The sequence below is a fragment of the Marmota flaviventris genome, chromosome 13, assembly GCF_047511675.1.
Source record: "Marmota flaviventris isolate mMarFla1 chromosome 13, mMarFla1.hap1, whole genome shotgun sequence".
NCBI lineage: Eukaryota > Metazoa > Chordata > Mammalia > Rodentia > Sciuridae > Marmota > Marmota flaviventris.
Genome location: NC_092510.1, coordinates 88,656,522 through 88,670,515, shown reverse-complemented (window position 1 = coordinate 88,670,515; position 13,994 = coordinate 88,656,522).

The following is a 13,994-nucleotide window of genomic DNA, read 5'->3' as shown; positions in this document are numbered from 1 at the left end:
AGTCCTTGGTACATCATGGTGACCATAGTTGTAAGCAACATATTGTGCATTTGAGAATGGCTAAGAGACTGAATTTTGGGTGTTCTCACCATCACACATGCAAAAAGAGATATATCAAGTGATGGCATGTGTTCTGATGTTGATTTGAGGCTCCATGGTGTACACATGTATCAGGACATCTTGTTGTATTTCTTAAATATATAAACTGTGTGAATGGATAGATAGATAGATAGATAGATAGATAGATAGATAGAGAATAGATGAGCCTTTATAATAGCATCACAATTTCAATTTCATCTGTCCCCTATTCACCTGCATATTTTTTCATAGCCTTTAGACAGAAAAAATTTAGATCTGTATTCTCCATAGGGAGATTTCAGAGTCAGAGTCTCCAAACATGTGAATTTGGGCTGGATGCTGGGATTTTAGGTAGTTTCTCACTTTCTACTTTACACATTTCTGCATTGCTTGATGTTTTTGTGATGATGATTTTATCACTTACAACAATATTTTCCTAAAGGCATAAGACATAATTATCCTCTAACAAAGATAATTCTGGCTGCTACATGAAGAATAGAGTTCAGTAAAGGGCGGATGCAGAGGAACCAAATAGGAGGTTACTGCAGAGGAAACGGAAATGGTAAAGTACACATCCACTCTCATTTGGTTTGTATCTTTACTGGAATAGAATGTTCAACTAAAGTGTTAAGATAATTCAGAAATTGGGCTGGGGATGTAGCTCAGTTGGGAGAGTGCTTGCCTCATATGCACCAAGCCCTGGGTTCAATCTCCAGCACTACCAGAAAAAAAAAAAAAAAAGATAATTCAGAAATAAAAAAAGACTTGAGTAAATTTTTTAAAAGTAAATTGTTTTTAAAGAATTTAATATTTAGGATGGAAGATAAATTTGAGGAAATCCCTAGAAAGTTTAACAAAAATACAAAGACACACAGAACTAAAAGAAAAGAAAGTATCAGAGCCCACATCTAGTAGGACCAATATATGAATAGTCAGCTCCCCATAATACATAGGTTCTGCATCTGTGATTCAGCCAACCACAGGTCACAAATTTTGGGGAAAAATGCATTTGTACTGAAAATGTACACACTTCTTTTTCTTGCAATGATTCCCTGACACAGTATAAATCTTTGTGTAGCATTTTTGATATAAGAAATATTACATGTAACCTAGAGATGGTTTAAATATGTGAAAGGGTATGCAAAGGTTATCAAAAAAGACTACCCTGTTTCTCTTTTGTCACTAGGATGAGAGTAAACCAAAGACAGTTTTAAACACATCAGGTCTCAACACTATCTCTCTTTGGAAGTATGCAAGAAAATACTGGATGATATGTTCCAACACTAGAAAACCATAAGCCAAGAAAGAGAAGACAAAAATATCAAACAGAAGATTAAACCCAGAAAAATATAGTGAGGCAATTTTAAAGTTATAATAACAGGGATTTCCAGAAAGTATCTGTGAATTCCTGATAGTGAGTGAGACCAGAAGTCAGAAGGATAAAGGCCTCAGAGAGGGGTGTTTCTGAGCATATGTGCACAGGCTATGATTTTCCACTGTGGTAAGAGAAGTTCTATGGTTGGTTTTGTTATATAAAAAAAGAGGATAATATGATTGCTTAAAATAGAACAAATGGAAATAATAAAGCAATTGTCAGTTCCAGGAGGGGAAGGGGGAAGAAAAGGAAGGAAATGTAATTATAAGGTTCCCTCCGAAATTCATGTTGAAATTTGGTTTTCAGTGCAACAGTGTTGAGAGTTGGGACCTCAGGAGGATATGAGGGCTTCACCTCACAAGGATCTACAACATATAAAAGGATAGGAGAGTACCAGATATGCCTTTATTTTCATTGTTGTTCCTTTTAGCACAGTGTTGATTCTTACCGGGGCCTCATCATTTAAGACCCCATCTTGGAAGCAGAGATCTGGCCTTCAGCAGTCACTGCACCCATTTACACCTTGACCTAGGGCTTCCAGCCTCCAGAGCTGTGAGAAATATAATTTTTTTATTTATAAATTACCAAGCTTCATGTATTTTATGATAGCAGCCCAACAGACACACAGTGAACTCCATGCCTTAGCTATGAACGCTTTTTGGTGCAGTCAAATCATATAAAAACACCTATAGTTAATGTGGCTGTATGTGAGAATAATACAGGTGATATATATATATATATATATATATATATATATATATATATATATATATATATTTCTTGAGAAGAGTGGCGAGGGGGTTTTAAAAGTGTTCAACTTCCTTAATAAAAAAATGCATATTTCTCACCAAGTACTGAAAACCTGGTGACATGTAATATGAGCATATTATTTTGAAATTAGTGTAAATACCAAAGGAAGGCTGAAATACATGCATGTTTATTTCTGAGTGAGTGTGTGTGTGTGTATGCGTAGTCTGTTCTGGGGAGTTACCAGGAATATGTCCTGGCAAATTATGCAATACAGACCATGATTTTTAAAAAATGCAAATCAGGTCTGGAAATGATCACTAGATGGTGAATGCCTATGATCTAGGCTAAGGGGCAATGGAGAGAATGATGTGAACAAGAAGTCACACTGAGAGAACTCAGGAGCAGACCCCAAGTGGGAAGGTGAAGAGATGAGAAGAATTGTTCTTGACCCTCCTCTCTCTCTGCTCATTTCTGCTTCTCTGCCGGCTTGCTCTCTGTCTTTAAAGCTCACACTCAACACCTCAATGAATCCACCCCTTCTGCTGGGTTAGCAGCAATAGCTAACAGCCACCATGAAGCATTTCTGATTTCTAAAGACCCAAAATGGTTATTTTCTCAAACCTCTGGAATTCATTCAGGAACATCTCTACTTTCATCATGTGCCACAGTCATCCCAGGTAGAATGAGTCTGGATTCACCTGATTTCCTGACTCATTGTTCTTGTTAAGTGCCATTATTGACTGCAAGATCCATGGCCAGAATAGTAAGGTTTTTTTTTCCCCAAAATTCATTCAGAATAAGTGGACTGTTTAAATTGCATGTGAAACATCTGCAAAAATGTAAACTAAAAAAAATGAAATAAAATAAAATAGGATACTCTGGGAAAGGAGAGTAGGATGAGTAATAATAAGGACACTTTCATTTTTAACCTAATTATATTTTTGTTATATATGTTAAAATGAACATGTTTTATTGTTGTAATTTAAAAATGAGGAAATGGTGATTTTTCATGAAGAATGGGAAATATACAATTAATGAAAATAAAAATGCACCTGAAGAGAATGAGAAGTATTACACATAATCAGGAAAAGTTGAGGAAAGTTCTAGTTTTTGAAATGGTTTTGATAAGTGAGTGTATAAGAGGGAGATGTTAAGAGGGAAACTTGGAAATCACGTAGATATAGGAAAAAAAGAGTATAGAGTGCTAAGAGGGAGTTTGCAATGGATTAACACCTGACTGCAACAGGAGAGACAGGTGGCCTACTAGCTGTGTTTATGTCCTGGGTTTCCTCTGAAGTGCCTTCCCCGTTCTCTGTGCAAGATCTCATGCAGGGCTGGGAAATTGGTAGGCACAGGTTCTACTTATGTTTAAATGACAGTTTGCAGCATAATCATGAAGATGTTCTTTTTCTCTCTCTGCCTCAGTTATCCATACCACCTCTGTCTTCCAAAGTGGCAGAAAAAATAGTTTCCTCTGTTTTATTTGTACTAATGTTACAAAATAAGGAAACAAGAACCATTCACGACAGATATAAAACCTGGATTTCAAGAAAACTAAGCATTTTGTGACATCATTATGGGAGGATATGTCAAAGCACATAGTTCTTTTCTTGGTCTGACCTAACTGTTGGAGGTAATAATGACCTGGCTGTTAATTCGGCTGCCTTGTGTGGCTAAGGGAGAAATAAGCAGTAATCTTCTGGTTACAATGTTATTATTTCAAAGCCCCTTCTCCTATCTGAAGCCATCCCCCTGAAATAAATGGAGCAGGAGTTATGACTCCGAGGTTCTGATTATCCAGAAAGGGGAGATACGTTGCCTAAAATCAGTGTAGCTGAAGGTGAACCTCAGCCTGCCTGGGGATTGAGAAGACAAAGTTAGGAAGGAAATGCCTGAAGGTGACTCCTTTTTTATTTTTAGTTTTCTTTCTACTAGTTGCTTGGAATCAGATAATTTAACATCAGTTTTCTCACTTGCAATTCTGAGGTCAATAGACCTACCTGGCAACATCAGTAAGGATAGAATGATTTTGACATTACCATTGTGATGGCACTTTCATACAGCACAGATTTTGGAGCAGGTAATATATTAAACACTTTGTAAGTTTTATCTGAAACTTGTATGCAGAAACATCAGGCCCTGGAAGGATCACAACAGAACAGGTTTAGAGTGGTGGCTCTCCTGCCTTCTTGCTGTGTGAAATTGGATAATTGCTTCGTCTCTCTATGCCTCAAATTCTTCCTTTTTAAAAGAAAATAATAGTAGTTATTCAGGTTGGTTTTATGTGACCTGAATTAGAAAATGAATATTACATACTTAAAATCTATGGTGCTATTTTTAAGACGAAGAATGATGATTTATCCTAATAACCCGAGGATCATTTGAGCTGAAGGAATAAATAAATTAATAATAATAATAATAATAATAATAATAATAATAATAATAATAATAATTTCAACCCAAGATAAATGACACTTCAAAATTTCCTCTGGAAAAAATCTGAGGTCTTAGAATCAGGAGATATTAGTGTGGGGATAGATCTTTAGAAAGTGCATAAACTTGACATCTGGGTTGATGTAATTAATTGCACATATAGATAGATATCTGATACACACACCACAAACACACACATATGCATATATATCACAAGCAGTGCTACAAGCAGTTCATTTATCAAAAGTTTTCCAGTTTAACACTTAGAATTTACACTTTTTATTATATTTCAATAGAATGTCTTTTAATCACCACAAATAATAAATATTACAATCCATTGCTAGGTACTTTATAAAAAAAATCCTCTAGTCTATTTTATAAATTAATTAGTCCATTATTTCTAAGTGCCAGTACTTGTAGCAGCAAACAAAATATCTGGTCCCAGTGAGCACCATTGCTCTCCATTGCCATCCGCCCCAGGGGCCTTGCAATCTGAGATGTTGCCCCAGCTTCCCTTTTCAGCAGTGATGTGGCCCCAACCACTTGCCTCTCCTTTCCCAACTCTTCCTTTGAAAACTTTAAAAATACAACTTTATTTCCAAAATTGCTGTTGCTATTCCAGGTGGATTTGCATAATTTAGAAAATGTACAATGAAATATTAATTAGTTAAGAGACAACTGTAAAATTTAATTAAATTAATATATTATTTTTATAGTTATATGTATATGTTGTAATGTTGTGGTAAAATTTATGTTCGATTATATATCATTTTGTACATGATGCTAATGAAAGTGTTCTCTTTTCTAAATATTGTGTATTGCAAGTATAGAGAAAGTATGTTAGTCCTTGGATATTCTATGATCTGTACAACCACCTGACTCAATTTTCTTCTGATTCGATTAGTTTGTTTTCCCCACTTTAATCTCTTATCGTTAACCAATTATCTCATTTTTTTTCATATTGAATCTGCCAGAGAAGTTATGAAAATGTCAATAATGACAATATTATTTATTCTTTGCATAGTTTGCTATTTAAAATTAAGTGGTTTTTGTATTTCACCCTTTAGGATCATAGGTGCTCCAGGGTTTTCAAGCTATCCTTTACAAAATTTAAATTAATAATTTAATTTAAGCTAATGTTATTTAGTAAGCCTACTGATTTTTATTAAAAGGGCTCTTCAGCATATGTCGATGCACTCAAGTAATCTTTCCCTTTTGTTTGTTGACACAGCAGATTAAACTGCAGTTTGAACTACTCATGAACTCCTAGGGAAAAATCTAGTGTATACATGTGCATAAAAAGTATACATACAGGGTGGAGCTGGGGCTCAGCTGTAGCACACTTGCTTGGCACATGTGAGGCACTGGGTTTGATTTTTATCAACAACTAATATTTTCAAAGGTCTATCAACAATTAATTTTTCAACCAAAAGTTTGCATACAGCATATGCAAACATATACAATATCACAATTTCCTTATTAGCATTAGAGCAGACTTTGATTTTTAAGCCCTAAGTGCTTCAGAAAATAAATCAAGGTGAGGTGTTTTTCTAAAAAGTAACATTTTAATAATATTGGAATTAATTTTCTTGAAGGACTAGACTTAGCTCTGAACCTATTTGTTTCTGGTGATACTTCAATGCTACTTAATCCTATTTTCTGGGTCTCTTATTGGACTTGATTTATTCACATTTTCTATTTCTTTGATGTCCATGATAATGATTTATAAACTCCCAGGAAATCATCTTTTTCCACTAAGGTTTTTCAAAATTTTACTGTAAAATATATGTAGTGATTTATTGATTCCATTTGACTTGGTACATCACCTCAATAATTTTTAATTTTAATATATTTTATTCCACTGTGTTATTTTTAATTAAGTCAAAAAGAGTTTTGCTTCATTTTCCTCTTCAATGACCTGAAATGCCTGTTGTACATCTTTTTACTGCATTTCTTTATTGTATTTCATTCATTTCAGGTTTCTTTTATTAATTTTCTGTACAGAGTATATATTAATTCCATATATATATATATATATATATATATATATATATATATATATATATACAGAAAGTTAATTAATAGTATATTAATTCCTCTGAGTGATAACTCTCTTGGTTTTTGAGTATCTTCGTCAGTTGTGAAGGCATTTGTGAGTAGAAATTTCCTATGTTGCTTTCTAGATGGTTTGTGATTAAACTCTTGATTTCCCCATTGATGCAAAGGGGGAAATATATAAATTGAATTCACTTAATTTATTAGTGCTATCATCATCATCATCATCATCATCATCATCATCATCATCATCATTATTTTGTTACCAGAGATTAAACTAATGGGTGCTTTACCACTGAGCCACATCCCCAGCCCTATTTTGTATTTTATTTAGAGACGACAGGGTCTCACTAAGTTGCTAAGCACCTCTCCATTTCTGAGGCTGGATTTGAACTCTCCATCCTCCTGTCTCAACCTCTGGAGCTGCTGGGATTACATGTGTAAAAAAAAAAAAAAAATACTCGACAGGCTTTTTATTTCTTATTTTGACACTGGGTCCCACTAAGTTGCTTAGGTCCCCACCAAGTTGCTGAAGCTTGGCTGAAACTTGTGATTCTCCTGCCTCAGCCTCCAGAGCCACATTACAGATATATACTGCATTTACTTGATTCTCAAATGGTTTTATTTTAATAAAATATTTCATAGTATGTTTCTAATGAAGTAGGTTATTCTGAGAGATTATGGCTTATGATAACTCTACATTTTTTATTAAAAAATTGTTTCTTTCATAAATATATAACCAAATTTTATAAATATCTCCTAAGACAGAAAAAATGTATATCATTTCATATAGTATGTGAAGTGGCCCCTTCTCTCCTTCTCAATCAACAGTGTGTTTACTGTTAAATATTTTCTTTGAAGTTCTTTTGAATTTTTTTCGGTCAGAACCTTCCAATTAAAAAAAAAAAACTATCTAGGTCTCTCATTATAATTACACTTTTATTACATTTCTTCACTTTTCTAATGGATTTTGCTTTCTGTGCTTAGTTTCTAAATTGTTGCTTAAAGATGCTTGCCACCTTCATTCACATTTTAACTTAAACTTGTACCACGTCTTATACTGACATTTTAATTACTGAGGATTATTGTTGATATTTTTGCTATTATTTTCATTTTTATAGCACAGCATGGGCTACCCCACTTCATATTTAGCTGTTTTATTGATTTTTTTACTAAATGTTTCTTATACATAGCGTACAGCTGTGTTGTGTTGCTTAATTCAACTAACAATCCCTGACATTTGGAGAATTAAATTCACTCATATTTAGATGATATGCTCGTTTTACTTCCTCCACGATACTACACACTTTCTATTTTGTTTCCTTTTCTTTCTCTTATCCCTCTTGCTCCGATGATCAGCTCTCATCGCTGTTCCCACTTTTTCTTGAAGTACTGGACTCAACTGTGGACCTATTTGCATCCTCTGACTCAAATAATGATAATTATATCATCCTATTTTCTCTTTTGTGAAACTTGATTTATTCATATTTCATATTTCTTTGTTGTCAATTGTTTCCTAGGTAATCATCCTTTTTCCTCTTGTGTCTCCAATGTGTGGACATTCTTCAATCATTTCCTTCCTTGAGCGTATACTTCCTTTCTTGTTTGAGCCCACAAGCAATTGAAGGATTCCTTGCAATTATTTAAAAATGAGACACAAAACCTCCAGGGCACACTTTTGTTTTTCCCTTTTCTTTCCTTTGGCAATAAAATAGAACTCTGAGAACATGTTCTCTTCTTTCTCCTCTTCCCTGACTTAGTGAGGTAAAATCTTCCAGGTTATTTTATTTCTTCCTTTTCCCTTAGCCCCATTTCTGAGGTGTCACTAGGAAAGTTTAGAATTAGTAGTTACAGGTTGGTATTAGTGTTCCTATTGCCATGTGCTCTTTCTAGTTACAAATGTTTATTTAGCATTCACACTACTCATTTTCAAGTGGCCCATGCATTTTATGTACACACCGGCAGACGTATGTGTATGTTCCTCTGTTGTTGGAGGAATGTCTCCTGATCTGTTCTTACTGGGAGATGAAAATGCTTTCTCAGGTTTTTTTTCCAGAAAAAATATAAATGTAAAATGTCCTAAGTTCCTCAGTTCACCAATACAGATAATTAATGATCTCTTTTAGTTTTTGATGATCATTTTGTGATTTGTTTCTAGTTTGAAAGTCATGCATTTAGTTTCGGGAGGCATTCTTACTGTTTTTGAATTTTCTTATGGATTCCTACTGTCACTGCTGTTACTGGTGATCTGATAGACTTGTTTCTTAGGTCTTTTTCAAATCTTTACTCTGTTTTCATTGCTCCCTGCCAGTGGATTTCTCAAGACATGTGGTTATCTTTCAGCACCACCATGCAGGTCTCCTGTCTGTTTATTGGATCAATCTATGGAAGTCCCCAAAGGGGCAGAAAGTTAAGTATTATCTTTCCCTGACATAGAAAGAGCAACAAGATTAAGATACATTTCTGACCCAGGGTACCAGGATACCTATTTCCTATCCTCCCTCTGCCAGTGACAGATTCACAGTGAGCTGTGGATCATTCTTCTGCCCTCATTGCTCTTCTCAGGGCCAGGAAGATTAAGAACATTCACGAGGAGGTGATACCTCCCCTCCCCATCAAGGTTCAAGGTATTTGGGAGTGATATCTCCCTAGGATCTCCATCTTCAAGACAGAGCTGTACAGAAGTGGTGCCCAGATTCCTTCATGTCCCACAGTAGAGACTTCAGCCCTAGCTTTTTTTCTTTGAAACTTACTGCAGCCCCAAAGTTTACTTACACTTATCTTTCCACTGTCTCTAACAGATGCTAAGTGCAGAATGAGCATCCAGATTAGAGTTGACAGCAGAAAGGATCTTAGACAACAGTTAGGCTACCACTTTTTTTTTTCCTGATAACTCCCATGTAAGGCTGAATTTAATTGAGAATTCTCAACACATCTTAAAGTATAACCTGAAGCATCACATCAATGTTCAGAAATCCCTCAGTGGCTCATTTTGGCCAAATCTCTCTCTTTCTCTCTTCCTCTCCCGTTTCTTTCCCCTCTCTCTTTCTCATTGGAGGATTTCCTCTGTGCTGGATAAACCTGCATTCTCTGCTCCTCACGTGCTTCTCTTCGACACAGTCCTGTGTTCCAGATCAAGGGCATCATTCACACCGATCTCCTTGTCTCCATCCGTGCTCCTCCCTGACCTCCCACTGCCTACATTGCAACACAAAACGTTGTTCTTTCTTCATGGCTCACCTGAAGTCAAAATTACTCCTCTCACTAAATGCAACCCTTCTTTCCCTCAGAACTGAACAAAGTCTCAACAGTTTAAAATCGCTTTGCACCCTAATATGTGTTGAGGTTGCGAGTATGTGCGTGTGTGTGTGTGTGTGTGTGTATACAGTATGTGTGTACTGAATTGTGTCCACTGGATTGTAACACTTCCTTCAAAACAGGGACAGTGACTTAACCTATATTTGGTACTCAGATATTCTTCTGATTTTAATTGAATTGTTTCAATACATAAACCTCTTAACAACTCTCAGACCACATAATCACACTCAGGGATTCTGAGGGTGATGTACTGGGTGAAGGTGACTTTGAACATGAATTTCACTGCATCACAATTACTGCTCCCTCCTTGCCCTCCACCCTCCACCCCTGTCCCCAGCCCCAACAGTTTCCATTCTCTACTGCCAAAATGCCCGGGGAACGCAGGGGCAGCTTCAAAAATGTTGTGAAATGCAGCCACACAGTGTTTAACAAACAACATAACGAAGGCATCTGTCAGGACGCATCGCCTTCTGTCCCTGCGAGGCTTACGCCAGCACTGTGGCAAGCTCACCGCCTCCTCTCCCTCTCTGCTCATCCTCTCTAATTTCATGTGGCATTCTCTCTCCAGCACACAATGAAGGGGGCTCTCACTTTGGCAGAGACCCGGGGAAGAGTGGCTAGGGAATACATCCTGCCACAAGCAACATTTCCGTCTCAAACATAGAATTTGGGCCAGGTCACCTATATGAATTGATTTACAGGGATTGAAAGGCCATTTCATGCCTAAACAAGCCCCCTCTGACTGACAGAAAACCAAAAATATCTCTATTTTCACACTTCTTGTCACTAAAAGCTCAAATCTGTAGAATCGCCTTCCATGTCCTAGTTAATCTGATCCTTTCCCACTTTCCATCTACACCTCCCTCTACATTTTCTCCAAAACCAAGCTGGCTTCTGATTTCTGCATTTTATAGTCTCTTTGCACCCCAAGTTTAGGCTCCTTCACCCGAGGGAATGCAAACTCAAGTGTAATAATAGCAGTAGTAGCAGCCTCTGGCATTCCAAACTATTGTGTACTAGGAACCATGCCAAATGATTTTATGCATTTATCTCATGTAATGCTTCCAATGATCTTATGCAGGTATGGTATTATTTCCCCCATCTGTTACATAAGAAAACTGGAGTTTAAAAGGAGATTGAAAAATAAGATAAAATAAAGATAACGTTGTGCTTCTATGGAGTAGGTGGCAGAATTATGATATATAACCTTTGTTTGTTATTAGTACATGGGTAATTTCTAGGCTATCTCCCTATTTCTAACTATATAGATCCCTCTCTCAGAGTTGGTGAAAAGCCCAGGTCACAGGTCTCAGTCCTACAAGCTGGACCCGATGCCCCCTAGATGGAATTGTTCCTTCCCACATCACTTTTTTGTTCTCTCTGGTAGATGTAGCTGAGCCCCCTCAACCTAGGGAAGAAGAGGATCCCTCATGGGACTGCATTTGCTTTCTTTCACAAGAGTGACATTTCAGCAGGCAGCTCGTTATTCTTCTGCTCCCAGAGGTGTGTGTTTCAATTAAGATCTGCATTGTGTAGGGTAAGGGTGAGGCCAGATAAATCAACTTTCAAATTCAAATTACATTCGAGCCAGATTTGAAAGCTAACTGGCATATAAATTCCAGGTTTCTTTATCCTTGAAATGTATATTATTTTGCCTCCCATTCCACTCCCTCACAATCATTGACATTACAACCAGTGCTGTTGAAATAATGAAGATTTAATGATACTGACAGCATTTGGTTCTTAGAATATTGATCTGTTAATCATTTCATTTCCTCATTTATCAAATATTTAGTGAGCACCTATTATGTTCCACGCACTGCCCTAGGTATTAGGGACTCGGCAGTAAACACTCTAAACTTGGCCATTGTTCAAAAGAGCTTACTGTCTAATCATATTAGCAACCCACTTGGCAGGAAGAAAATGGAACCAATCATAGATTACAGCCAGGCATTGTTGAAAGTAAAAGCTTACATCCCTTTAGCTTATTATTGTTTGACACTGTACTTTACAAAGATTAAATCACCGTATCTTTATAGGATCCATTCCACTATTATCTCCATTTTACAGATTACTTCTTGAGATAAATTATGTTATTATCTTTATTTTACAGATGAGGAAAATGAGGTATTGAGAGGTTAGGGAAGTTGGCCAAGTTCACAGAGTTAGCACACAGTGGTGCTGGATTTGAATGCATGTCAGGCTGATCAGGTTCTGTGCTCTTATGCACTACCATGTCAGGACTCAAACAGCACAGTTTACACTTCACCGCAAAATCCAAATGGGAAAATTTGGGGTATGACAGAAAGGACCCAACATTCTCTTTACACCGTAACGCAAACCACCCATCCTGCTAGTGCCTGGCCTCTGAAGAGACCAGTCTGCCTTCGAAGCTGACACTAAAAAGAGTTGTAAATTAGAATTTGTGAACCTGAGGAATTGCTGCACCTGGAGGATGTTCTTGGGGTAGGGCTAGTGTGTTAGTCAACTTTCTGTCACTATGACTAATACCTGAGATAAGGGAAATGTTTTATGTTGGCTCAGATTTTGGAAGTCTGTTTCATGGTTGGGTGGCTTCCTTGCTTTAGGCCTATAGCAAGACAGTCCATCATGGTGGAAGTGTATCATGGAGTAAAACCCCTCACCTCATGGTCAAGGAAGGAAAATAATAGCAAGGACAGGTATAGGTCCTGAAATTCTATCTGAGGACCACCAAAGATCTCCCTCTAGGCCCTGCCTCTTGAAGTTTCTACCACCTCCTAATACCACCACCCTGAGGGACAGGCCTGTTACACTGGGTCTTTGTGGGATGTCCAAGATATAAATGCTACTGTCACTGATAGGATAGAAACCAGGGATGCTGCTAAATACACTACAGGGCACAGGAAAACCCCTCACAGTAAAGAATTAATATGTCACTAGTGTGACTTTTGAGAAGACCTGGGATAGAGGAGAGAAAGTTGCTGACCTATAGAAAATCATCACAGGACTCACAAATAGACTTGACAACCTATACCAGAGGCTGATATGCTAATCCTGGCTCTCTGCTTAAATGTTACAGTTTTAAGCTTACTCAACAAGAACACCCTAAACGCTTTCTACATGTGAGATGTCACTAAGCACTTTTCAGGGAAAATAAAAATCATATAAAATTGGAATCTGCTGTCAAGTGTGGTAATTACAATCTCAGGATGGTGTTCAACAGACCCAGAATTAGGCCGTAACCATCTCAGCTCTGTGACCCTGCTTCAGCTATAGGCTTTCTCCAGTCCTGACCAGCCTCAACTGAAGATTGAGAAAACAGATTTTGTCTTCCATAATTGTTATGGGATTGGAAAGAGATAGTCCAGGTAAGTTAATTAGCAATATAAACTTGGTATTTGGTCACTGCTCAGTAAATGATGGCTATGGTTAGTAGTATAGAAAAAGACCAAGCAGTTTGGGAAGACGGAAACTGCTTCCTCAGGAATGCACAAATACAAAGTCCCAGAATTTAACATCAAATCCTAAGACCCACTTAGTGAGTTCGAAGTGCATCTTCCTCCTGTGCATCACCCATGGCACATTGAAATCATCCCTATAGGTTTATATTTTGCTTCTCCCAAGGACTATATATATATAAAATTCAGGGAACAGAATTAGCCTGGTACTTAGATGGCACAGCTATATAATTTTCCTCTTTGGCTGCACACCCCCATTTTCCTTGGGGCATCACAATTGGAAATGGCTATTTTTCATCTATGAACCTGGCTTCATCTGTTTCCTGTTGAGGGCAGATGGCACACTAGCCTTGGGCTCACCAGAGTGCATAGTATGGGGGGAGTCCTGCTGCTTTAAATTTCTACCTCATATCTGATGCTTCGGACACACTTCCAGATCCTGGGTGCACCACATTTTCTTCTTGATTTTCTCTGCTGCCTTGGGCCCATTTGTATGCTGGGCATCATGTTCAGTCTGCCTGCCTGGCACTTCAATTCAATGATGG